Source organism: Macaca nemestrina, chromosome 14 (genome assembly GCF_043159975.1).
Source record: "Macaca nemestrina isolate mMacNem1 chromosome 14, mMacNem.hap1, whole genome shotgun sequence".
Taxonomy (NCBI): Eukaryota; Metazoa; Chordata; class Mammalia; order Primates; family Cercopithecidae; genus Macaca; species Macaca nemestrina.
The window spans coordinates 43,573,990-43,600,853 of NC_092138.1; the positions used below are offsets into that span (position 1 = coordinate 43,573,990).

The 26,864-nt window shown below is 39.5% G+C and overlaps 2 long non-coding RNA genes across 6 annotated transcripts in view; one reads left to right on the forward strand and one right to left on the reverse strand.

Moving 5' to 3' along the window:
* The window catches only part of LOC139358136 (uncharacterized), a 270,341-nt gene that overhangs the window by 200,513 nt on the left and 42,964 nt on the right, over positions 1-26,864 (forward strand). The gene's annotated exons all lie outside the window — the stretch shown is intronic.
* LOC139358137 (uncharacterized) overlaps positions 3,404-26,864 on the reverse strand; it is a 54,854-nt gene continuing 31,393 nt past the window's right edge. Inside the window, exons 2-3 of the long non-coding RNA XR_011612581.1 lie at positions 5,288-5,491; positions 3,404-3,777 (exon numbers count right to left, since the gene is read on the reverse strand). This is a non-coding gene — a long non-coding RNA (uncharacterized lncRNA). The remainder of the gene's footprint in view (positions 3,778-5,287; positions 5,492-26,864) is intronic.

Sequence of the window (26,864 nt, forward strand, 5' to 3'; positions counted from 1 at the left end):
TCCCAAAATGTTCGTTACTACTCCCCAGTACTCAACTACTTGGTTCTGCACGGGGTGATTTGGAAGGATCTTTCAGTTATTTTCCTTCCCCTATACACTGTCACCCTACTGACTACTCACCACTAAGGAAGGAAGGAAGGGTAAATCGAATCAATGCTGGTCCAGTGTCATTCTTTTGGCCAGCAAACCAGGGCAGAGGACATAGGTTTATTTATCACTCCACTACTTACCAGCAGGGCAACTTTGGAGAAGCTGGTAAATGCTCTGGGCTTCAGTTTTCTTCAGTGTAGAATGGGAAGCGTACCATATATGGATTGTTTTAAAGGTTGAGTGAAACAACATAGGGTGAAAATTAAGTGCTTGGGACTCAGCGGTGTCAGAGAAATCTGGGCTAAATCTTAGACAAGACTGATAGTATTTACTAAGTCTGGGAGCCTTTTGAGAGGTGAAGCTGGGAAGGCCTTTGCACACTCAGGGGGTGAGAAAGTCTGATGAGAAAGGAGTGAGAAAATAACACGAGAAAAGGGAAGACTTTTTTTTTTTAATTATACTTTAAGTTCTAGGGTACATGTGCACAACGTCCAGGTTTGTTACATATGTATACATGTGCCATGTTGGTGTGCTGCACCCATTAACTCGTCCTTTACATCAGGTATATCTCCTAATGCTATCCCTCCCCCCTACCCCCTCCCCACAATAGGACCCGGTGTGTGATGATCCCCTTCCTGTGTCCAAGTGATCTCATTGTTCAATTCCTACCCATGAGTGAGAACCTGTGGTATTTGGTTTTCTGTTCTTGCGATAGTTTGCTGAGAATGATAGTTTCCAGCTGCATCCATGTCCCTACAAAGGACACGAACTCATCCTTTTTTATGGCTGCATAGTATTCCATGGTGTATATGTGCCACATTTTCTTAATCCAGTCTGTCACTGAGGGAAATTTGGGTTGATTCCAAGTCTTTGCTGTTGAAGTGAACACATTTAAGGCTAGCAAAAGTTAGGCAGGGACAACCAAGGAATTAGGGTGCCTGGAACCTAGGGGCTTCATTGGGAAGTAAGAAGAAGACAGGGTGAAACATAAGAGAGAAGCAGTGGTGGAGGGGATGTGTGCCATCATCCATTTGTTCATTCATTTCCTCAGCCATGTACACATCAGCATTTATTGTTGTCTACCCTGTGCCCGATGTGATGTTTGACAAATTTATATGATTCTTTATGCAGAAAGCAATATAGTAACCTGGAAGGAACAATGATTGTGGAGATGTGAGCTTGAATCCTGGCTCTCACCTCTATTATTTTAGGCTTCTCATTAGCATCATTTACCCTTCTTTAGCTGCATCCTTCCTGTGGGCCCAAGGGAGACATATGTTTCACATAATTTTAAAACTTGGCATAATAAAGATACTGGTGCTTCAAATCTAGCTAAAAACATGTTTTGACAAAGATGTATATGATTTAATTTCCTCTTCCCCATTGCAATATTTTCCCCACAATGCAAGTTTAGGTATCTGTCCTTTACTTAAACCGTACACAACGTGACAAGTAATAAAGGCTTTAATAAGAAACATGAAAAGAATAAACCTGAAGATGCAATCTTTCCCAATTCAAAGATGTTTGTTCAAAGCAGTTCCACTCAACAGTCTTAATCTCTTGAGAGGAGTCTTGGTTTATTGTGAGAGTCTCCTACCTAAGATTGCTTGAAATGCCTGCAAAGGGAACCTGGTCTGTAACCTAGGACTGTGATGGTCTTAGGTCCTTTCATGTCTTTTCCAGTGCTATTCCAAAATTCTAAGTGGATATCACTGATTCAAAGTACATAATACATATGGGTTCTAGCAAACAATATTTTACCTACAAAAGAAAAGTGAACGTGGGCTGCAAACATCCATTGTTTTTAGACGTCCACATACTGAAGAGGATGTATTCAGTGTAGCTCACTCGATTCTGATTGAATATCCACATTTTTAAGCCTGCTCTGTTAGAGCTACCCTATAGAACTTCACTTTCTCTATTGGCAAATGGGAACAGTAGTGCCTACCACAACAGGGATATCAGCAAAACTGCATGAGGATAATTATTTAAATATCCTGGGACTGTTCTACCTAAAGCAGTCTTTTTAGTTCCTCATTGTACCATCCTTTTAAATGCTGAGGATAGGTGTCCCCACAATCTGAAAATGTATTATTTATTTACATGTTCAATTGTCTGTTTTCTTCATTTACTAGAATGTATGCCCCAAGAAAAGAGAAATCTCACTTGTTATATATCAAGACTTGCCTGCTCATAGGAGGTACTCAATAAATGTTTGTTGAGTGCATAGTAGTTGATCAACAAATGACAGATATATACAAAACTATACATATGTATATATATTCATATATTTATAGCTTCTTACTAGATAGTGTCTGTTTACATATATGTTCATGATAAAAACATTCTATATGAGCTATCATAATCCTAATTTCATGTATATAAAGAAATGAGTTGAGAAAGGTTGAGTAACTTGTCTAACTTCACAGTGCTAAGAGTGCCGGTCTTGGGAATTGAACCCGTAAACCCACACCCAGTTGACATTTCTTCCATTACAGCACAGCTCCTACTCACTAATTTTTTTCTTCAAGAGATGGCTATCAGTCTTCCTTACCATACGCTGTTTCAGAGTCTATTTCATAGGTTGTAACTGTATCTATCCTTCCCAATGTTTCCTTAGCCCACAATAGCCTGTTCCATATGTACAGGGCTAGAGCCTGAGGTATCCTTGTGTGGCTCTCTGGCTCTGATCTTGTCATGGAGCCATCTCAGTGCTATTATTTCCAGCAGTGGGCTGCTCCAGCATTCTTAAAGCCCCTCATTTAATTGGCTATTCAAAACTCAGATACTGTGAGCCCTCGTCCCCATGGGGTTAAAGCACCCAAAAGAAACCCCACAGATTTCCTTCTACTTCCCAGCAAATTTAAGCCACACATGTACCAGCTGCTGATGGACTCCACACCCCAGCTGTGCTGCTGAAGGGTGACTGTACTCGGGCAACCGCTTCCAAATCGAGCTGCTGAAATGGGGCCTCATGAGACTTTGACAGTGTTAATTACTGAATCCTCCCAGCCTGCCAGCCAGGCTTCTCCACGGAAGGCCTCGCCTCGCCATGTGGAACTGCTCCTGGTGGCACTCCCTCTGAGCTCCCATTTGGCAGCACACAGGCAACATTTTAAAAGATGTTTTCATTTGCTTTAGCGTTTGCTTCATCCTCCCCCTTCTGCCCCCCGACTCTGACACTTCGGGACTGAAATATGTTTTTTGCAGTTGTGGCCGAGTTCCACCAGGTTCCTGAATCCTGCATTTAATAAGATGGTTGTCAGAGGAGAGGCCACAGCTGGAGGCGTTGACCCAGGTTTTACATGCAGGGGTCTGTGCACACAGACCGCATGAATGGTTACAAGTAAAGGCATGGGACAGCTCTTTGTAAGTCTGACTCAGTTTTGTTCCAGAGTCCTCCTACACAGGATATGCTCCATGTTCACATATATTTAACTTTTCTGTAAGAGTACATACAGAAAGCGAGCCTTGGTTGGGACAAGAGTGCTTTTGTGACAGGTTTCCTGAAAGAAAAAACTCTACATCATTTTTATGCCTGATTTAACTTGACCCGTCAATCACAAGAATTTGGCCAGCTGTGCTATGAAACAATGCAAGTTCCATTCACAAGGGCTGTAATATGCCATTCATTAAGATGACTCTCTTGGCTTCCACCGTGGGTGTCCTCTTGCTCCACCAGAAGACCTAAGGGGATAAAAAAGAGCCAAGCCACTAGAGTAGCTGCAATAGAAAGCACTGTGGTCACAGGGCCAGTGCCAACTCCAAAGGCATGTACCAACCAAAATGCAGATGTTCGATTTGGCCATGAGAGATGGCATGCAGGCCTTTCAGGTTCAGTGAACCAAACAGGATGATGAGGGTTTTCATCTTCCAGAAGTTGCGCCCATAATTCTAATTGCTAGATTGAATTCTCCTTCTCCAGAAGATTAGCTATAACCAGTTACTAGGGACCCATGCAGAGAAGACACTTTATTCTTTTTCTTGGTTTTTGTACCATAAAGTTTTCAGATGGAGCAGAGAGACAGGTATAAGTCAGGATACAAATGGAGTCTAGTGCTTTCTGCTGCCTCATCTGAAAGGCAGCCATGCAGGAGATGCCCCAGACAGCAAATCATTTTTCTTGTGGAATCATGATCTAAATTTTCCACATGAAAAGAATCCCAGACCCATTACTTCTACAATTTGTATTTTTTCCCCACTTAACTTCCCAAAGAAATGCAATCTTTTCCCCAAAGTTCAGTTCCATGGGCTGAATTGCATCTCACAAGAATTCATATGTTGAGATCCTAATCCCCAGTATCTTAAAATGTAATCTTATTTTGAAAATAGGGTCATTACATATGTAATTAGTTAAGATGAGATCATGGTAGAATAGGGTAGGCTCCTAATCCAGTATGATTGATGTCCTTATAAAAAGGGAAATTTGGACCAGAGACACTCACACAGGGAGAATGCTGTGTGAAGACAAAGGATGAGATTGGGGTAATGTCCCATAAGCCAGGGAAGACCATAAGTTGCCAGCAAATCACTGGAAGTTAGGGGAGAGGAACAGCCTAGAACAGATTCTCCCTCTCGGCCCTCAGAAGGAACTTACCTGCCAATGCCTTAATCTTGAACTTCCAGCCTCTAGATCTGTGAGCGGTATATTTCTTTTGTTTAAGCCATTCAGCTTGTGGTGCTGGTTACAGCAGCCCTTGCAAACTAATGAATACAGCAAGTGTAACTGCTTTTTTGCACTTGTGTCCCCTGAAAATTAAAACTCTTAGGGAGAATTCTGTACCAGTTTTCCAAGTAAGTTTTAGAGAAAGATACCTGCCTTACAAGCTGAAAAATGTCATAGGTGGGCAGACGATGCTATGTTTACAGGTCAATATACTTTCTGTAAGGTTATTTATAAGCAGTGGATTTATTGCAAATTATTTAATGTCCCTCTGAGGAAAGGGGAAATTGAGATATGAAGGGCAGAGTCTCTGCAAATGAAGTTCCGTGGTGGAGAGTTGCATGCAGACTAGGGCTTGCTCACAGAAACAGTATCTGTAAGGAGATGAGGCAGAGGAGAAGTTGAGTGGTAGTGTGGCTACAACAGACGGATAAAATGACGACCATCCATTGTGTCCCTAAGACCAGCTCCAGTGTTGGGAATTGTAAATTGTGTCACTGATTTCCTATAATTTTGCAATGAAGAGAAACTTACCAGAATCCTGAGAAAGCTGTTCCCAGATGGGGTGAAATGTCCATAAAAGTTGTACACTGCCCAGCACTGCAAGGAATGGACTGTAGTGGATGCTGTGGTTGTTGGCCAATCCCCTCTTCAAGATGAAGACCATTATTTCCTCAGATGCCAGGAGTCATGGCTTGCTGAAGGCTCATAGCCGAGTTCCTCCCTCAGCATTGACCTCTGTCAAAGAAAGCTACCTAATCTTAGGACACACCTCATCTAAGGGACATCCCACATTCAACAGCTCCAAGTAACCAGCTAGCAGTCAGAATTCAAAGTTGGTGATACTCTTGCTGTGTCCTCTAGTGGAATCATTCCCTCTCTGAGGTTCAAAACTTCTGGGTCTTTGACCCACAGAGTTTCAGAGACAGAAAGCATAAATTATCCAAATGGGTCTGTGGGAATAATCAGGGGCAATCCCAATATCACTTTTCTTCCTGAGTCTTGGTATTCTACCTACTGGGGACATAATACCATGTAATGGTCATTATATGTGAATGTACATTGTATACTGTAGGATGGAGCCCCCTCCTTACAGCACCCTCTCCAAGCTGGCACATCAGCTGCTGTTTGAAAATGCTATCCCTGTGGTCCAGCAGGCCAGCAGCTACTGGGCAGTGCTGTTAGTGTTATGATTAGTGGATCCATGGTCATATGTTCATAGTGGTCCCTTCTGTGCTATAAAGTGGGCTCTTTGGTCTGATGTGATATGTGATCTTGTGTTTGTGGATCAAATGTGCTCCCAGGTAACGGAGCTGATTGAGGCCCTGGGAGAAAGAAAATCATACCCATATTCAGAATGTATTTATTTCAGTCAAGATAAATTACTGTTTCTTCTAAAGTAGAAACAGTCCAATATAATCAACTTGCCATGAAGAGGCTGGTTGGTCCTCCCAGAAATGTTGCCACATTAGAGGCTTGGTGTGGGATTCTATCGCTGGCAGGTTGGCTATTCAACAGCAGCAGTAGTTAAATCAACGTTGATCAGTGAGAGTCTGTAGTGTTAAGTCTAGGTAAAGACTCCTTTCCTGCCACCATAACTACTTTGTTCATGAGTCAGTTGTGCAAGCACCAGGATATGTGATGACCTAGACTCTATTTCAGATGCACCACTTCCATATTACAAGAGATTGCTGTTAGGCTTGTCTCATTATATGAGTTGATGTATCTGACAGGACCAAAACCATGGTGGGAAGTTCTGGTCACAAGATCATTTCATGTCCTACCACAATGCTACCAAGGTAGTAGCATACCATGGTCTTTGACATAATTTTCTGGGGGCAGATGGCATATCTTTGTTCCAGAAACATATGTACCTACACTGTGGTGCTTTTACTATGGTTTGCCATATACTTTGTATAGTATCTTTTCCACCAGTTATCTCTGTTATAATACCATAGGGTCTGCCAGGCCTTAAGAGCCAAGCAGCAGTTCCACTTGCATTGCAACCTAGACCGACTACAGAGCTTTCCTGCTAGGGTCCTACTCAGAGCTGACAGCCTTCCAAGTCATTTAAACTTGCCAGTGAAGAGCGAGTTTATAGAGAGGATGAAACTGCAATCCCACCATCATTCAATAAGCCAGAAGCCAATGGGGACTTACTGATACGCAAACCTACTGAACTTGCTGTTGGAAAGATCTTTGTGAGGATTAGGAATTAGGTTGAAAAAAGAAGAACCAACTTCAAGCAAAAATTAAACTTTATTTCTACTTAAACAATTAATACACTTGAGTTAGCTTTCCAAACCTAACCTCCTGATTAAATGCCCTTAAAACTGAAAAAAAAAATTGTACATTTAACAAATCATACTCATACTCAGAATGTGTTGACTCCAATGTAGATACAGGAATACACCGCTTCCTAAATGCAAAGAGACCTACTACGCACTGTGTTTCCTTCTTAGGGGTGAGAAGTACAAGGACACTAATTTGTCCTGTACTTCAAGGGCATGCTTCTGCATACCCAACTGATGCCTAAAACTTTACTAATATGGTTGGTCCTGGAATACAGTTTGTCTTTCACCTGGAGTGTATGTGTATGTGGCTTCACAAAATACCTAAAATCCTTGCTGCTTCCTGATAGTCTTGTTTGATTAATATTATGTCTTTGAGAGAGTGGGTCAAAATGACATTCTACAGAATGCCCAGATAGTACGTGTCCCTTTGACTATATAATTATGGAGGGGGAGAGTCAACACAGCTCTGGGGAAAGACTATATAGGTCTATTTCATGTAAAGACAAATTGCTTCCAATCCTTCTTCCTAATAGAGTTGAAAATGAACACACAAACCAGCCCAATGGCTGCATACTGTGTTCCTAGGGCTGTGTGGTTATGTGCTTATGAAGATACAACATCTGACAAAGCAGCTACAATTGGAGATACTACTTGGTTGAGTGCTAAATGCTCCATTGTCATTTTTGAATTTTGCAGCAGCGAGGCTGATGAATTAAATGTTTTTGTATTACTGCAGTTTTTGCATACTGTAGATCTTTAAGGGTAGCACTAATCTCTGCCATTCCACCAAGGATGCAATATTCTTTTTTTATTTCCTATGTTGGCTGGAGTGGAAGGGTACCCTAAGCTTTATCATTGTATTTCCCACTATGATGATTATTGCACCTCAGGTCAAGAAATCATTGTGAAGATTCTTCCAACTACTAAGTATATGCATTCCAATTATATATTAGGGTCCAGGAAAATGATCATGGACTGAGTCTCTGAATCTAGTCACCTCTATGAGCCAGATCTGGGGCAGGACTTCATTTATTACTTGGCTTTCAAATGCTCAGTCTTATGCAGGGCCATGATGGTAACTACTGTCCCCAGGTACTAATGTCAACTTAGATTCTGTGTCTGTACTACTTGAAATGTCTGGGTATACCTTTTTTTTCTGGTGTATGGTTACAAGAATATGGCTGAAACTATTTTAGGTGGGAAACTGGAGCATCTTTACATACCAGTGGAGTTGTAGGGCCTTCCCAGGGACTTGGCATCTCCTTCAGTATGTGAGTTGTGAAGCTGAAAACTCATGTAATTCAGGAAACTGGACAAGGGATCATGACTTTCTACTAGGTGGTTTCCTATAGTCTCCTGATATTTTTGATCATATAGATTGAGCAATATCTTTGATAGTTGCCCACCTATCCTTCTCCTTGGTTCTATCAAGTATCTCCATGTTTTTATGTAGCTCAGGCACCTACACTACCTCACTGGCCATGCTGTCATTACTCTTCTTGTTTAAACAGCCACTTGGCCTCTGTCATTGTGGGATTCTATCATCTGCATTGCTCTCAGGGTGCTCGGTTGTAGCAGCGTCTCTTATGTTTAGCTCTGGCCTGGCCTTCATGGCTTCAGATCATGTGAGCAGTCCTCATGTTTTGGAGACGGTCATTTTTTTTTCCCTGGGCCTTCCCATGGAACAGAATCAGATGGAGTGTTTGCTGGCCATATGCAGTGTATTCTCTCACCATGTCTACTATCAGCCTCTTAACTCCTTCCTCTGCTGTCTCATGGCAGTTCTGTTGGCTCTACTTCATTCAGTGTGAGCCTTTGCTTTCTCTAAGTTTATATCAGGATCATTGCCAGGGTGTTAAAAACTGTGTCACAGAAATTTTCTCTCATTTTGATAAACTCTTCGTTGTCCAACTTCGTGTCAGTTACCCTTGATATCACAATGCTAAGAATTCTAGTTACTGTCTCAGCTACATTTTGACTTGGACCTGCAGTTATTTTGTGGTATGGTCTATTTGCTTCATCAGGCTTAGCACTTTCATGGTTGGGTTATGTTGTAGTATAAAAGTAATTACTGTTTTGGTGCCAATGGAAAAGTGGAACTAGATCCTGAGAAAAGTGTGTATTGTCCTACAAGACTGAGACTTCTGCTTCATCTTCAAACAAGGGGAAAAAGATAGCTATTATAGGGAAGAATGGGCCACTTTACATAGGGTAGAGGATAATCTAGAAATTCAAGGCATTCGAATTCACTGATCTAGATTCCCCCCTCAAATCTCAAGATCCTACTCTTTGCTAATCAGGGTTCTGACCTCAGAGTAGCAGACTTGCTGGGATTTGAGAAGTCAATCTTCTTTGGACATCTGTTCTTCTTTCAATACAATTTCATATCTAATCTGCATTTTCTGCTTCTAGCTCTGTGAGTGTCTTGTCATATGCTGTCAAGGAGGCCCTCTGGCTTTCATACTTTACCTTGAATTGGTTGTTAATTACCCTTAAATTTTATTTTTTTTTGTCAATGCATCAATAGTCCTTAGAAAAAGCCATCTGATTCTGTAATCCTTATAGTTACCGTTTCCGCAGAACTATTCAAACACTTGAGATATTTCACTGACAAGTGTATTCTCTTTCACCAGAATCCCATCTGAATTCACCACCTGTAAAAGTTATAACAATTGCACCACTACTGCATGGGAGGGTTTTCAGTAACCCCTGCCTTACTCTGCTGGGGCTGCCACAACAAACTACCATAGACTGGGTGGCTTCAACAACAAAAATTTATTTTCTCACCGTTTTGGAGACTAGAAGTCTGAAATTGTGGTGCCAGCATGGTTGGGATCTGGTGAAGGCTCTGTTTCTGACTTTCAGATGGCCACCTTCTCACTGTGCCCTCATAAGGCAGACAGAGAGAGAGAATATGAATTTTCCTCCTAGGACCTCATTTAATCTTAATTATTACCTCCTAAAAATCCTATCTCCAAAAACAATCACATTGAGGTTATAGCTTCAATACATAAATTTGGGGGAACACAGTTTATTCCATTGCACTCATCTACCATCAAGGATGGGAACCTGGTTCCTTTAACTATTACTGGCACCAAATGTTAGTTTCCCAAGGAAACAGACTCTGAAATTCTGCAATTTTCATCTAGATCACTTACTGGGAACTGCTTTTAGGAGCAACACCTGTAGGAAGGTAAAGGTAGCAAGACTGGAACCGTGATGCGGCCTCAATCAAGTCATTGGTTGATTTCAAAGAGAGCTTTGAAGCGAGAATGGCCGTTCAGAGATGTCTCACACTGAGGCAAGGGGACAGAGCTTTTGTACCACTTCCTGACCAGCCTCAAATGGAGGCTGCTTCCTGAGAAGAAGGGGACAAGCTTGGATGAGGCAGCTTTTTTTTTTTCAGCGAAAGGCAATTCCCAGAGAGAGATTTAGTGGTCAGTCTTAGCAGCCATCACTCCCAGAAATTGGGGTAAATGTCAATTCTAGGGTGGGGTGGGGGGATCTGGGTGGCATGCTATAGCATTCACCTGTAACAAACAAAAGCCATTGCCCAAAGATTACATGACATGGAAAGACTTAATTAATTATAAAAATTACAGTAGGAAGGAGGGAGCAAATCTTAATTAAATTTGCTATTTGAAAATACCTTTGCTCAGTGTGTTTATATTATACTAAGATATATAAATGGATATCAATAAATGTAAAACACTAGATATTATAAAATATTAACTGAAAGCATGTGAAACATTTTGTTACCTAATTCTTTGATTTCAAAAAAAAAGGAAACTATCAATTTTTTTGCTCTTAACTTAATTCCATCTTCTTGGTGAATACCACCTTGAAAATTAAAAAGTAAATCAAATGTTTTAAAGTCTCATTTATTTTGTATAAATGTTGTCTGAATTAGTTCGTATTTCTAATTTGCATAGTCTGAAAAAAACCTTACTATGGTGTAAATTATTGATATGAAAGAAAATGTTGCTTTGAGAACAGTTAAAAACATTTGAGTCTTCAAGTAGTACTTCAGAGAGTATTCTCAGAGACAATAAACAATTTCTCTGTATTGAGTCTAGCTACTTGAACATATTATAATCAATGTCAACGTGTTTAGAAAAACCTGAGCCTTATGTACGACTTTATACTTAGATGGAAGTTTATGTATCAATTCAAGCAAATTTTATTACATAAAACTATCTGTTCAGAATTACAGATCATTAGAAAAAAACAGAAATTACACAATATAGAAAATGAATGTAATAAATATCAATAATATCTTTTGTTGGAAATTTTTACCTTTACTTAAAAATTGGTCAGATTTAGAAATGTCACTCTGAAAGTTTCATCTAAAGTTCTCAGAAGGTTTAATACTATTTAAACCTTTATGTCTAGAGATCTACACTCATCAACTGAGAATTTACATGATTGTAGCAACTGCAGGATTCTTTTCAAGTAGAGTATTCTACTTTTGCCCTAATATGAGCAGTATTAGAATTATACACTGTCATAAATATATCTTACTACTGATTCATATCATATGACTTGGACCTTAACCAATAGCTTAAATTATACATAGTAATCATTCCAAAATGGACCCTTCATGGGTGGGGGAAAATGTTTTGTTCTATTTTAAAAATCCCCATTATGTAATAGGAGTTCAGAGACACCACATTCAAAAAGAATAAGATATACAATAAATAACAAAAATTATGCAGGCAATCAAAGCTCTAGTGCCAACATTCATCATAATTATTTAACCGAAATGAACTGGTCATATGAATCTCTTACACAATTTTTTCCTAAAACTGTTGCCATTTGTTATCCTATATTCTCACATTGTTCTGATTAAATTAGAAGGACAGGCTCTGACTTTGATCTTTTTCTATCTGAATTTCAGACCTTTCTTTTTCACTCACTCACATTCTCATATGTATACTTGCAGCCCACACTTCTTTTCTGAGCTCCTGACCTATATGTAGCCAACTGAGTATGATCTTGACTCTGATTCTTTTATCAATTTCTTAATGGCTATTTTAAAGATCCATCCCTTATTCTCTGTCCTCGCTGCTTAGGCCCCCAGCAGCTTTTGTTTGGATTATTATGATCCAATTATTCTGTCTGCCTGATATTTTATTCCCTACTTATCTATTCTGTACATTATTTCTATGTATACCACGTAGAAATACTAAAGTTCAAATCTAATGAAGTCATATTTTCAGTTAAAAAACTTTAATGTAGGCCAGGCACAGTGGCTCATGCCTGTAATCCCAGCACTTTGGGAGGCTGAGGCAGATGGATCACGAGTTCAAGAGATCGAGACCATCCTGGCCAACATGGTGAAACACTGTCTCTACTAAAAATACAAAAAATTAGCCAGGCATGGTTGCAGGTGCCTGTAATCCCAGCTACTTGGGAGGCTGAGGCTCCAGCGAGCCAAGATCGCACCATTGCACTCCAGCCTGGGCAAAAAAGAGTGAAACTCCATCTCAAAAAAAGAAAAAAACATTTAATGTGACTCCATTGTCTACAAGAAAAAGTTAAGGTTCTTGACATTACAGAGACAGCTCACCATTGCTGGCTCCTGGTTTCTTCTTTAGCCCATAGCATCTCATCCCTCTCCAATGAGGCACAATCACGTGAACAATATTGTTCAGGTCACTGGGCCCATTTCTTTCACCAGTAGTTTCCACTGCTGTCTCACTAGGTTGGCAAAGTTCTTCTCATCATATTTCTTGCGTTCTCTTACTTGACCTTTTCACTATAGATAGTATGATGGTTTATTTAGGTGTCAACTTGACTGGCTTAGAAGGGGATACCCAGATTGCTGGTAAAGAATTATTTCCGGGTATGTCTGTGAAGGTGTTTCCAGAAGAGATTGGTATCTGAATCAGGGTAAGGAATATCCACCCTCACCCAATGTGGGTGGACACCATCTGCTTGGCTGAGGGCCTTGACAGAACAAAAAGGCAGAGGAAAGCTGAATTTACTTTCTTTCTTCTGGAGCTGGGACACCCATGGCCCTCAGACTTGGGTGCTTGCACCAGTACCTCCTCCTGGTTCTTAGACCTTCAGATCGGAACTGTGCTACCAGCTTCCCTGATTCCTCACTTGCAGCCATCCCACTGTGGGACTTTCCAGCCTCTATAATCATGTAAGAAAATTCTCCTCACAAATCCTCTTATAGAGACATATACTGATAACATAATCAGATTTTCTGTGCTGACTGTCATGTGTGCAAACATTAATGAACCATAGTGTCTAATTATAGTGTCTATATAAATAAATCCAGTTTCTAATTATGTGATATATAGATATCTATATAGATGAATAAATCCATAGTGTCTAATTATATAATATATAGATCTACCTATATAGATTAACAAATCATAGTGCCTAATTTTATGTTATATATATGGTGACCCTGCTTGTATTAATCAGGGTTCTCCAGAGAGACACAACCAATAGGGTAGATAGAGATTGAGTTATATCGATGTATTTATAACGTATCTATAAAACATATATCTCAATCTGTGTCTACCCTATTGGTTGTGTCTCTCTGGAGAACCCTGACTAATACAAGCAAGGTCACCACTTTTTTTTTTTGGTCTAAACTGGGACACCTTGGAAAGTGAAAAGGGTGAGACTAATGCTTACTCTAATGGATTTTGAAGCAAGGTCATAACCTAGGACTTTTCTCAGCAAACTGATATGTATTTATCCCTTACTTATAAGTCAAGTTCATTATTCCCTTTTCTTTATGCTTCCTCTCTTTGTGTCAACTTGTATCCCAATACTTATTGTATTATATTGAAATTACTTATTTATATGTCTCTCTCACCTACTATATTTGCAGCAATACCCTTGGGGATTAGACACTATGGTTTATTACTATTTGCATACATGAAAATCAGCACAGCAAGTCTGATTAGGTGATCAGTATATGGTAGGTAATAGAAGGCTACTAGATACCACAAATAAAGGGATAAAAAGCCAAACATTTTACTAAACTTAGATTCCTATTAAACCAACCTGAAGGTAGAAAGTTCCATGTGCTCACCTCAGGATAATTCTTAGAGACAGTGTGAGCGGCCAGGATCAGGAAGGTGCAGACATGTTTGACAAACAGCATAAAGGGCTAGGTAGTACCCAGAAACCACAAATGAAATGGAAGCCAGATGCATATGAAATAAGAGTTGAGGAGTTCCTTGTATGAAAGCAAGGTTAAGATAATAAAGAGGGTCAAAAATCAGGAGTCAAAACAGCCAACATGTGGCATGAATGACAAGAAATCTTGAAAATTTGACTAATTTAAACTTGTCCACGTTCACAGGTGGAACTTGGAGTATAGAGCCAGTGATAAGAGATCACCTGAAATAAGTAGACCTCGCTGGCACCAAATGATCCTGTGTGTGTGTGTGTGTGTGTGTGTATACAGAGATATACACATATACAACAAGGTCATACTTTAGTCAGGTTCATACATATTGATGTAAGCATATGTATAGATATACACTTCTCTGTGTGCGTAAAGTCACGTGGTATAAGCAACAAATACTTTTCATTTTATCTGCTGACTTAATTTCTCTAAATTTAGGTTTTCTTAAATATGCAATATAAAAATTAGCTTAAATCTGAAAATTAGCTAAGTCAAAGACATTCTGGTTTCTGATGGAATGAAAGTTTCTTACTGGAAGGCAAAATATTATTTTGATTACTTAGTTTTATTGCTCAACTTAAATATCTTCTCCTCACGAAGACCTTCTCAAACCTCCACTTAAATTATCCCAGCTGGGCACAGAATATACTCAATATGTTCTAATCTGGAACACTTATATTTTATTTCAAATTAGATACATCTCTATTTCTTCACCAATCTACACGGAGGCAGAAAGTCTGAAAAGAGCCAAGGCTATCATGAACATAATACTGACTCTCGTAAATAAATTATTTCCATTCTATCATCTCCATTTAAAGAGTTTTTTTTCAGTGATTCATTCCCCACAAGAAACATGAATAACTTTTCCCTTGGTGTTTTGCTTCTTTGAAGCTCAGTCTGGCCATCTTTTCTCCTACCACTGTTGTTTTCTTTGTTATCACTGAAGCCACCATCTGCTCCAAAGCGAGGGTCCTTAATGGGACTTGAAGCGCTAACAGTGCTGCCTGAGGCAAAAGTCTGAAGTTAAAATTTGGCGCACAACCATCTTTGCTTTCAGCACCGATGCAGCCACCTCCCCTGGGCACCCAGCATTCCCTGGGGCTCTCTGTTTAGAGACCTCCCTGGTAGCGCTGTGTTTCCCGACAGTGTCTCTTCTTCTGTCACAATCTATTCCATATCCCATTTCATCTCAGGCAATTGTCTTCTGAAAATCAACTTTGTGAACCAGTCCATGCTAAATTACTACTAACTGATCTCCTGAATTGACAAAGCTTTCCAACCAAAGAAAAGGGATGAATGTCCATGGTGCAATTTCTGGCCAGAAAATAATACATTGGTTAATTTAACAATTCTGTTACTCCTCAAAACATATCATGTGGGTTTACTGCCAAGTCTGCAAGGGTGATATCAATATATAGTTTAAATTTTCACAAGAATTGTTGTTTGGTGAAACTCTTCTAAAAAATCTTGCCAGCTCTTTAACACAACACACTTAAATAGATGTGAGTTGGCTAAAATGCTAACTCCAGAGAGGCAATTTGGAAACATCTAAGGGTCAAAGACAGGTAGCAACCATCGAGAAAAGGCTTTATAGAGTGGTAGAGGAGAGCTTTCTCTGCCTAGAAGACATATTGCTCTCAACCAAATCCAGGTTGGTCTATAAAAGCCCTTCCCTGGCAGCTGCAGCAGGCATTTTGAAAATCACATTATATAGGAGGCATTTTTTAGAGGGCCTTTTGCAACGCACATTAGCAAAATGTATTTCCGTACTTCCGTGAATTTGTGAATTAGTAGATTGCACTAATGACAGCCATAGCAACAGAACTACAGTTAATGAAGAAACTCTAATTGAGACAGAAGAAGCTCTGTACTTCAAGAAATTGCAGCCACAAATACTGTAAACTTTCTGAAATTAATACACGGAAATAAACCAACATGAATGAACATGGAGCAAAGTAGCAAAACTGCTAGACTAACTGAACAAAAAAATAAAATTAGTAGTATAATAAATTATGATTCCTTAGAAGAGAGTGCTGGTTACAAGCTTGTATATACATATATAATGTATATATAAGCATGTATACACTATATGTGTACATATACTATATATACATAAGCCTATATATGTAATACACTATATATATACATACATATATGACATTTGTGCTTGTGTTAACACATAAAATATATTTAAAATTTATTTCCATGTATTTATAGCCATAATCCTTGTGTTCTTTTATTATTAAGGTTATAAGTAAAAGGCATTATGCTAATAAATTAAGGAGAATCTTGAATTGCAATTAAGATTCCACCAGATTGTATTGTAATATCTCTGCTTAAAGTATTTTGGTGGCTTCCAGTGGCACTTAAAGTAAAATTCAGCCTGATTCAATAGCCTACAAAGTCTGCAGGATCTGACTCTTACATTTCCCAACCTCAAGTCAGCGACTCTTTGCTTTGATAATGACACTTCAACCATCCTTATCTTCCACAAGTGCCCCCAAACACTCAAATCCCATTCTTGCTTTGAGGCTTTGCTATGTGCTGTATACTCTAGAAGCTAAGAGTTCTCTTCCCTCTGCTATTACCATGGCTGGTTCCTTCCATGGCTTCCTGCCTCAACTTAAGTATAAACTCCTCAGAGAGACCTCTTCAATTCTCCATATTTAAACTGATTTTATCCAACCCCTCCACCACTTTGTCCCCCCCAGAAGTAAATTTTATTTCATTATGGAACTCATCACAAATTGTGCTTTTTTTTTCTGTTTATTGTTGTTTAATAGCATATGGCCTGTCTCTCTCACTAGATCGAAAACTGCATAAGGGTGGGGCCCAAATCTGTCTTGTTCACCATTTTATGTCCCACACCTAGCATGGTGTCTGGTTCACATTACCTGCTTGTGTTTGCTGGCAAGGTTGTCAAAGAGATGTGCCAAGGCAAACCTTAGTGATAATTATTTGTTGGGAGGTACAATCTCTGGGTAACAAGGCTGAGAGGGGAAAAAAAAAGTGAAATAAGGAAAAAGGAGGCACAAATACAAAGGTCATAGTCAGGCCTCTCAATTACCAAGCTGGCTGTAGCTTCCCAAGAGACACAGTCAGTTGCTTAGCTATAAAGGATATGTTCAGATGAGCTAAACAGAGTCACTGCACCTTAGAATGGTGGATTGGAGAAAGGAAAAGAAAGGAGTTCATATCCTCTTTTCTCTCATTGATCAAAGTTCTCCCGTAGGCAATTACCTACCCAGCCCCTGGTACTCTCAGTCCCCGAACTTCAAGGTAGCCACTAGGGAAGCCAGATGGCAGACCCTGTGTTAGAATGCTTTATTATTATTACTATTTTTGGAGGTAGAGTCTCCCTCTGTTGCCCAGGCTGGAGTGCAGCGGCACGATCTTGGGTCACTGCAACCTCCATCTCCCAGGTTCAAGTGATTCTTCTGTCTCAATCTCCCAAGTAGCTGGGATTATAGGCATGGGCCACCACATCCAGCTAATTTTTGTATTTTTAGCAGAGACGGGGTTTCACCATGTTGGCCAGGCTGGTCTCGAACTCCTGACCTCAAATGATCCCCCTGCTGTGGCCTCCCAAAATGCTGGGATTATGGGTGTGAGCCACCGTGCCCAGCCTAGAGTGCTTTATTTAAGTTGCAAAGTGGTAAGAGGAAGAGGAGGCTTATGAGTCTTGTTAAGTCAAGCCTGAGTTCCAGGTTTGTGTGGCTTCTGCTAGCAAAAGGTATGATGGGGACATAGTGTCAGAGCTGAGCACTCACCAGAGAAGACTGAGAAAGTGGGTGTTCCCCAGAGATAGTCATGGCAGCTGCTGCTGTGGCAGTACTAGTAACAGCCAGAGGTCTCCATAACCAAGTGGCCAAGGGCCTAGGACAGAAATAAGGCCAAGGAAATGGGAGAAGGTACTTAAATCTGATTTGGTGCTCAGTGTTTGTCAAATGAATAATAGCAGAATGGATAAATATATTGCTAGAAGCAGGCCAACTTAGTAAACAGATCCACTTAGAACCTGAATGGTTTGAACATTTCTTGCCTGAAAAGAAACCACTCCTGAATCTTACCATTTTAAACATGCAATATGATTTACCACTTCTGGACTTTCAATAGAACAGAGCCTATTCAATATCTCCCAGCTCAGCCCTTTATTTCATTTCTGGCCACACGCACCAACAGCCTCATCCACCTTTCTGGTACATCTCTGCCCACTCCTCATCAGTCACAAAGTCATTTGCTTTGGTCTGGTCCATCTTTCTGTATCTCAACAGATCAATCAGCAACTATTTATTGGGTGTCTAGTGTGGACAAGCAGCATAGGAGGAGTAATTGACTAAGAGTTATGGCAGCTGGATTCAAATCTTATCTAAGCTCCAACTTCATGGAAGGGAAGCCTAGCTTAGCCGCTGCGTATCCCAGCATTGGACCAGTGGGAAAGGGAAGGAATCTGGGAATGAGTGGCTTTGAGAACATGTTCTAACATGTACTATTCTGGCTGATGCTCAAAGAAGACCACCGGCAGCTCATAAGTTTCAAATGGCATAAAAATAAATGTGGGGCTCAAATTGAGTTGCAATGATACCTAAATGAGAGAGTGGGTGGAGAACCACATATATGAAGTGCAAGACAAGGGAGGACAATTCTGTAGTTGACATGTTTTGTCACTTCGTTTGGTTTGGGAAAATATTTAAACCCTCAAGCTTATAGTATACGAAGCTGATACCAGCCATCAAATAGAAGGGCCTGGCACAGAGGAGAATGGAACTACAGTTTATTACACATCTGGTATGTGGTAGGCAACAAACATACAATTATTCAAATTAAGTTTATCCTCACCAGTACTTTATACAGAGGTTTTATCATTTCTGTTTTACAGATGAGCAAATGGAGACTCAGTAAAGTTATGCCACTCCCCCAATTAAAGGCAGTAACATTCGCTTGACTCTAAATTTTATGATTTCCTGCCATATCAATCAAACTTAGAGAAAGACAAATACTGGGAAGGCAGAATTTCATATTTCTAATCCAAGAGGCTGGAGTCCAGGGCAGGAGTCCATTCCCAATGGGTTTAGGGCCTGCACTCACTCCAGCACCCTCACTGCTTATCACTGGACAAAACATTCCACCCTCTGTACTTCTATTTTGTCCATATAATTAAGGAACAATTAGTTTCAGAGTGTGCCTAGGATTTATCTTTCTGTCTCAGTTACTGTATTGCTGTGTGAACTAAACAAACAAAAACCTTATAAGCTCCATATCCACAAGGAAGTTACAATCTCTTAGAGAAAAGAAGAATACTCATGGAATTATTAGCAACACCAGATAGCATGCAGCTCCTCTCGGTGTGCATTATGTATATGTGCGTGCAATATAAATATGACAGAAGTTAACAGAGGCATCATTTTAGAAGGTGAAAAGGAAAGCAGGAATCTGATTCTGTGTAGAATGAGGGATGTGGGGAAAGAATGAATAAGGGAAAAAAACAGGCAGGATCTAAGACAATTGCTGTCTTTCTTCAAGACCATTGGAATGGCTTCCATAGTCCTGTTAGTACAGACCAAATGTTTGGTCTAAGAACTCCCCTCTCTACCGTCCTGCCTCCTCCCAAATACACACAGGTGCTTACACATACACACACACCAAGATAAACTATAACTTTCCCCCAAAACTCTGCAGTCACTTTTCATTTGACTTCTAGTGCTGTTTGTTGGAATTTTAAAAAGGCACATTCTCTTTCCCATCTCACAATTTTGTGCCCTGTTAATAAAATACAGCTAGTCTACTTGCTTTCCATACTCAAAGATGTTTGCTGGAAAGGAAGGGAAGGAGAATACTAAAAATAGAAAATGTAAAACTGTTGAATTTTTTTTGAAAGTTGGGGAATCATCTATTTAGGATTCCATTTTCTCTTCTATTGATTTCAAACAAAAGTAATCCAAACCAAAAACTTGTGTCAGAGGGATGGCATGCATGTGTAGAGACAAATAGCTTAGTCTAAAATGGAGTAATAAATAATAGCATTCATTGTTGAGCAGACTATACTTAAAATTATATGCAGAGTTCCTGCATAAGCTACTTTTTCATTCACAAACTTTCCTATGTATTTTTTTGGACTCTGAGCACTTTTATCTTGGTCTTATCCCAAAAATAAAGTTTTCATAAGTTGAACATAATGTCTTCAGTTGCTTTTGAGCTAAGTAAGCATAATTTTAAAAATCACATTTCTACCTTTACAGCAATTAAAGAGAATACTTTGTGTATGGATAACTCCAAGCCATACAAAGTATAAAGCTGAAACTTTCCATGTGTCTAATTCTCAAGGAAAGTAGATCCCTTGGATAATTTCAATCCTGTTTCTTAAAGATAATATAGCCCAAAAGCCCAGGCCTCATCACCCTGTGTATGCAAATGTTTTAACATTAAAATGTAAACCCGACTTTTTCTATTTAAAAAATATTTAACTACAAAACATTTAAAACTGCAACACATTAAAAAAAAAAAAAAGAATAAACTCATTGCCTAGAGAGAACAAGCATTCAAATTGTGCCATATTTGCTTCAGAAATGTTTTTGGGGGAAAATGAAATGCATGGAGTTGAATCACAGTGTGTCCCTTCACAGATTTCCCTCTCTCAGAGGAGATCTTCTTGGGGGTAACTACCATCCCAAGGCAACTTGTGTTCTTCCCCATCCTTGTTTTTGAAAAATGCCACCATAGATATGTATATGCATCGAAAAAATATATTCCAATGTTTCATGTATTTTAAAACATATATATAAGTGGCGGCATATTGTACTTATCCTTTTGCAATCTGCTTTTTTCACTCAACATTTTGTTTTTGAGAATTATTCATGTTGATGCAGAGAGGAAGTTAAACATTATTTCAGACAGTGAAAACATCCCAGCTCACAGAGGAACTCTTGAAAAGTCCACATGGCATTTTGTGGATGTCCCCAGGAGTGTCTTGCATATGCTCAGGAGTCCCTAGGACCTTCCTTCCTGTCACCATGCTGTGTGGGGCTGCCTGAGCGTCAGGTTCCTCAGCCACCCTTTCCTCAGCTGCTGACTCAAGATTCTGCTGTCTTCTAGACAGCTAGAGCCAGGACCTGTGGATCCAGATGTCCTCACTGCTGCCACTCTTGGGGCCAGCCAAGCCTCCATGCTGCCCTCACCCTCACCCTCACTCCAACAGACAGATACTCAGCAACGTCTCTAGGCATCAATGTCCCTGATACTTGTGGGCCCCCAACAAACAGTAGTTGGCCAGAAAATGAGAAAGAGCTCACATACTTTGGTGTAACTATTCAGAGGCCTGTATCCGGGTGCTTCTGTTGGGTGTTTCACAATTTGAGCTCTCTTAGGTCACACATAGAGCTGTCAACGTTCCCTTTCTCTACCTCAGCAGACACATCACCACCTGATTGAATCAGACTGGGTTCCAGGCCCAAGTTCCAACTGTGCAGATGTCTCCTCATTCTCCTCCAGCCCTCTGGCTGGGTTTCTGAGTGAGTCTTTATTCTGTCAAAGACCAGCTGATTTCTTCCTGAAATAAATGGTTTGCATCTTTCCAGGCTCATCCTTGATGAAGATGAGGGGTTCATATATTTTATTTTCTTTTTACTCCCATGTTTGACTTCTAATATAATGCAAGTAGATGCTTGGAGAAGTGAGACAGAGAAAGGGGGAAAGTGCCACCCAATTCCACTCACCAGAAAAAATTAAACTTAGCTTTGGCTCAGCTAAGACCCCAAATATGTCAAGACATGTATTTGAGGTGAGAGGCTTTTTATGTCTGGGATAGGTAAGCAAAGAAAGGAATTACAAAAATGTAACCTATGACGACCTCATTTTTTGGAGGTTTTTGTGGCAAGCAAAAACATTGGGAGCCAGTTTCTCTAAATTGTTGCTGAAAAATTATTCTGAAAATAGTAGAATAGATTTATCCAAGCCCCATGTGATTCCTTTCATAGACCGTTTTATTCCTAGGTTGAATATAAACTTCTTGTCATACAAACACTATTTCAGAGTTCATACTTAAGGGTGTGTTTATATTTATCGTCCATATTGCTCATGTATGTTCTTTATTCATTAACATCATAAACATCTATAGAATGCTTACTCCAAACTACACACTCATTACAACATTAATCTTGGTCTATCTTAGATTGAGATCCTCTGTTAATACATTACTCCCCTAGTAGCTTGGGGCTTTCCTAGGCAGGGGTTGTGTCTTATTCATCTGTGTATGAAACTTTCATTCAAATTATGGGTCTATCATTTGCTGTGTTAGCTGCGGTGCATTCACATATTAGAGACCACAGTTATGTGAAATTAATATAGTGATAGTTAATGTAAAAAATTAGAGTGAGAATTGAATTTATTATAATATATGTAGAAAAATAAAATCAGTACCTAATGAGTATCAGTTTCTTTTCTAGGTCTGTAGCACTTTAAGCAAGGCTTTAAAGGAGAGTAAAGAGATAATAAATGTTTTCTGAATGAAATCATACAATACAATTCAAGAAACCCCGGTAACAACCACATGGAAAAACACACAAAGCTTAGAAAATGCTTTTTAGAGCTTCATGTCAGCCCCAGTTAATTTCCTCACTAATGAAACTCCGCCTGCTTGTTTCTGAAAGACAGAGGATGCACTGAGACCCTCAACCTTTGTATTTGCTAATCTGTACATCGTAAGTACTTAGCACAGAATTGACTCAGTGTCTGCATCAGGGCAGCGCAAACCAGCATGGGGCTGTGGCTGACTTTGATTTGGAATCCTAAGTGAGCCCCCTCAGCAGGATGCCTGAGCTCACATCACCTGCCCTTGTCAATCATTTTGCCTTTCCCTCAATTCTATTTCAGATGAGACTCCCAAGGAAACATGGGAAATCATGTCATCCTCAGAGGCTGGGAAAGTTCAGTCCAATCTGAAACCCAAATGGCCTAAGAGCTTCTAGTTTTAAAAATAATTTTAAAGCTTTTGATACTTTTGTCTCTAAAGATGTATTTTACAGTGGGATGACTGCATATACACAAATTAGCTTACCATAAAATGTTCTTTATTTTTAACAGTAGATTTAATTTACTCTGCAACCCAGGGGAGTCCAGAACAGGAAAAGGCCCAAAGCAACAGATAAAACAAAGCGTTGACGATGTGCAAAGCTGGCATTTCTCTGAGCTCAGGCTGTGACAATCATCTGTTCAACTCATTTGTTCATGACCTTTTAAGACCCTTCTAAACATCATGACATTTCTCAACACACACATATCAATGGCTATCAAAATAATAAACCAGTAAGGAAACATAGCCAGGTAAGGCAAGTGACACGGGGTGCAGAATGGCCCATTTTGCTCAGCAGTTTTCTTTCACAGGGTCACTGAAGGCCACACTGTTTGTTCTCTCTCCATCATTATTTTTATACCTCATGTCTTTTTCTTCTGGTTTGTTTCCCCATATACCACCTACATTTCTTTGCAAATGAAAAAATCACCATTGATTAAATATTCATAATCTGGCAGGCACTTTGCATATGCATAAAGTATATGTATCACCTCTCTGAACTAGGCATTATTATCCCCATTTTACAGGTGTAGTAACTGAGTCTTAGAGAGGTAGGTGATTTGGCCAGTTACACAGTGCGTTCATGATAGATTTCACGCCTTGCAGATCTGTCTGATGTCAATACCTGCATCCTTAAGTGCTACTCTCTATAACTCCCCACTGCTGATCTTTATCTTTGAACTTTCAGAAGCTAAAAATGGCATTCCTTGTTCATCTCAGAGACTATGACTATCTACATTAACTTTTCTCCATAAATTTTTTAAGTGAGATTGATAGAACAAGCAATATGCCATCATCTTCTCATTTTGTATCAAATGAATCATATTTAAAAGGACTAAATAAAAAATAGACAGGATACAAGCACAGCTTTTTGTGTGCTTTGCCCATATGGCATTTTTTACAAATTGCAAGCGTGGGGCAATCCTGGGTCGAGTAAGTCCACTGACGCCATTTTTCCGACAGCATGTGCTCACTTTCTGTCTCTTTATTACACTTGGGTCATTCTTGAAATACTTAAAGTTTTAAAATTATTGTTCTATATGTTAGGGTAATCCGTGATCACTGCTCTTTGTTGTTACTATTGTGATTGTTGGGGGCACCATGAACATTACCCATGTAAGACATAATTTTTGTGTGTCTGTGTATTCTGACTGCTCTGCCAACTGACCATTCTCCCATGTATCTCCCTCTCCTCAGGCCTTCCTAGTCCCTGAGACACAGCAACATTGAAATTAGGGCAAATAATAACCCTACAATGTCCCTCAAAGTGTTCTAGTGAAAGGAAGAATGGCACATCTTTCACTTTAAATCAAAAGCTAGGAATGAATAGGCTCATTGAGGAAGGTATGTCAAAAGCTAAAATAAACCTCTTACACAAAACAGCCAAGTTGAGAATTCAATGGAAAATTTTTTTGGATATTTAATTTTTGTGGGTATGTAGTAAGTGTATATATTTAAGGGCTACATGAGATGTTTTGATACAGTCACACAATGTGTAATATCATGGAAGATGGGCTGTCCATTCCCTCGAGCATTTATATGTTGTGATACAACCAATCCAATTATACTCTTTTAGTTTTTAAATCAACTATTAAATTATTATTGACTATAGTCACCCTGCTGTACTATCAAATACTAAGCCTTATTCATTTATTCCAACTATATTTTGTACCCATTAACCACCCCACTTCCCCCGATCTCCTCCACTACCCTTTCTAGCATCTGGTTACAATCCTTCTACTCCAAGCTTGTCCTACCCATGACCTGCAGACCACATGAGGCCCAGGACTGCTTTGAATATGGTCCAACACAAATTTTGTAAATTTTCTTAAAACATTGAGGTTTTTTTGCATTTTCTTTAGCTCATCAGCTATTGTTAGTGTTAGTATATTATATGTGTGGCTCAAGACGATTCTTCTTTTATTGGGCCCAGGGAAGCCAAAAGATTGGACACCCTTGTGCTACTCTCTATCTCCACCGGTTTAATTGCTTTTGATATTTAGGTCTCACAGATAAGTGAGAACATGCCATATTTGTCTTTCCGTGCCTGTCTCTCCACTTAACACAGTGACCTCTAGTTCCATCCAAGTTGTTGCAAATGACTGAATCTCATTCTTTTTTATTGCTGAATAGTATTCCATTGTATATAAGTACCAAATTTTCTTTATTCATTCATCTGTTGATAGGCACTGAGGTTGCTCCCAAATCTTGGCTATCTATTGTGAAAAGAGATGCAACAAACATGGGAGTGCAGATATTTCTTTGATATGTTAATTTCCTTTCTTTGGGGTATATACCTACCAGTGGGAAATCCTGGATCATATAACTCTATTTTTAGTTTTTTGAAAAACCTCCAAACTCTTCTCCATAGTGGTTGCACTAATTTACACTCCCACCAACAGTGTACGAGGGTTCTCAAAAGTGCTGTTCCAGTGAACACACAAATGGTTAAAAAAAAAAAACAAAAAAAAAAAACAGGCTTATTGCTGAGATAGAGAACGTTATAGTGGTCTGTATAGAAGATCAAACTAACACAACATTTCCTTAAGCCTAATCCAGAACAAGGTTCTAACTCTCTTCAATTCCATAAAGCCTGAGAGAGGTGAGAAAGCTGCAGAAGAAAAATTGGACGTTAACAGAGATTGGTTCAGGAGGTTTAACGAGAGAAGCTGTCTCCATAGCATAAAAGCTCAAGATGAAGCATTAAGTCCTGATGGAGAAGCTGCAGAAAATTATCCAGAAAATCTTGCTACACTCACTGATGAAGATGGCTACACTTAACAGATTTACAATATGGACAGAACAGCATTCTCTTGGAAGAGGATACCATGCCGTCTAGGACTTTCATAGTTACAGAGAAGTCAATCCCTGGCTTCAAAGTCTCAATGGACAGACTGATTCTCTTGTTAAGAATGAATGCAGCTGGCAACATTAAGTTGAAGCCTATACTCTTTACCACTCTGAAAATGCTGGGATTCTTAAGAATTATGCTATGACTGCTTTGCCTGTGCTCTATCAATAAAATAACAGAACCTCGATGACAAAGCCTACTATTGAGAACTGCTGCTCAGAGAAAAAATATGTTAAAATATTACCACTCATTGACTCATTGACAATGTACCTTGTCAACCAAGAACTCTGATGTACAGAGATGTACAAGGAGATTAATGTCATTTTCATGACTACTAACACAATATCCCATGGATCAAGGAGAAATTTCAACTTTTAAATCTTACTATTTACGAAATAGTGATTCCACTGATGGATCTGGGTGAAGTAAATGGGATACCTTCTGAAAAGACTTTACCATTCCAGATGCCATTAAGAACACTCACGATTCATGGGAGGAGGTCAAAATACTAACATACTAACATTAATGGGAATACAAAATACTAACATTAATGGGAATTTGGAAGAAGTTGGTTCCAACCCTCATGGATGACTTTGAGGGGTTCAAGGCTTCCATTGAGGAAATCACTGCAGATGTGGTGGAAATAGCAGGAGAACTGGAACAGAAGTGGAGCCTAAAGATGTGACTGAATGACTACAACTCATGATCAAACTTGAACAAATAAGGAGTTGCTTCTTACAGAT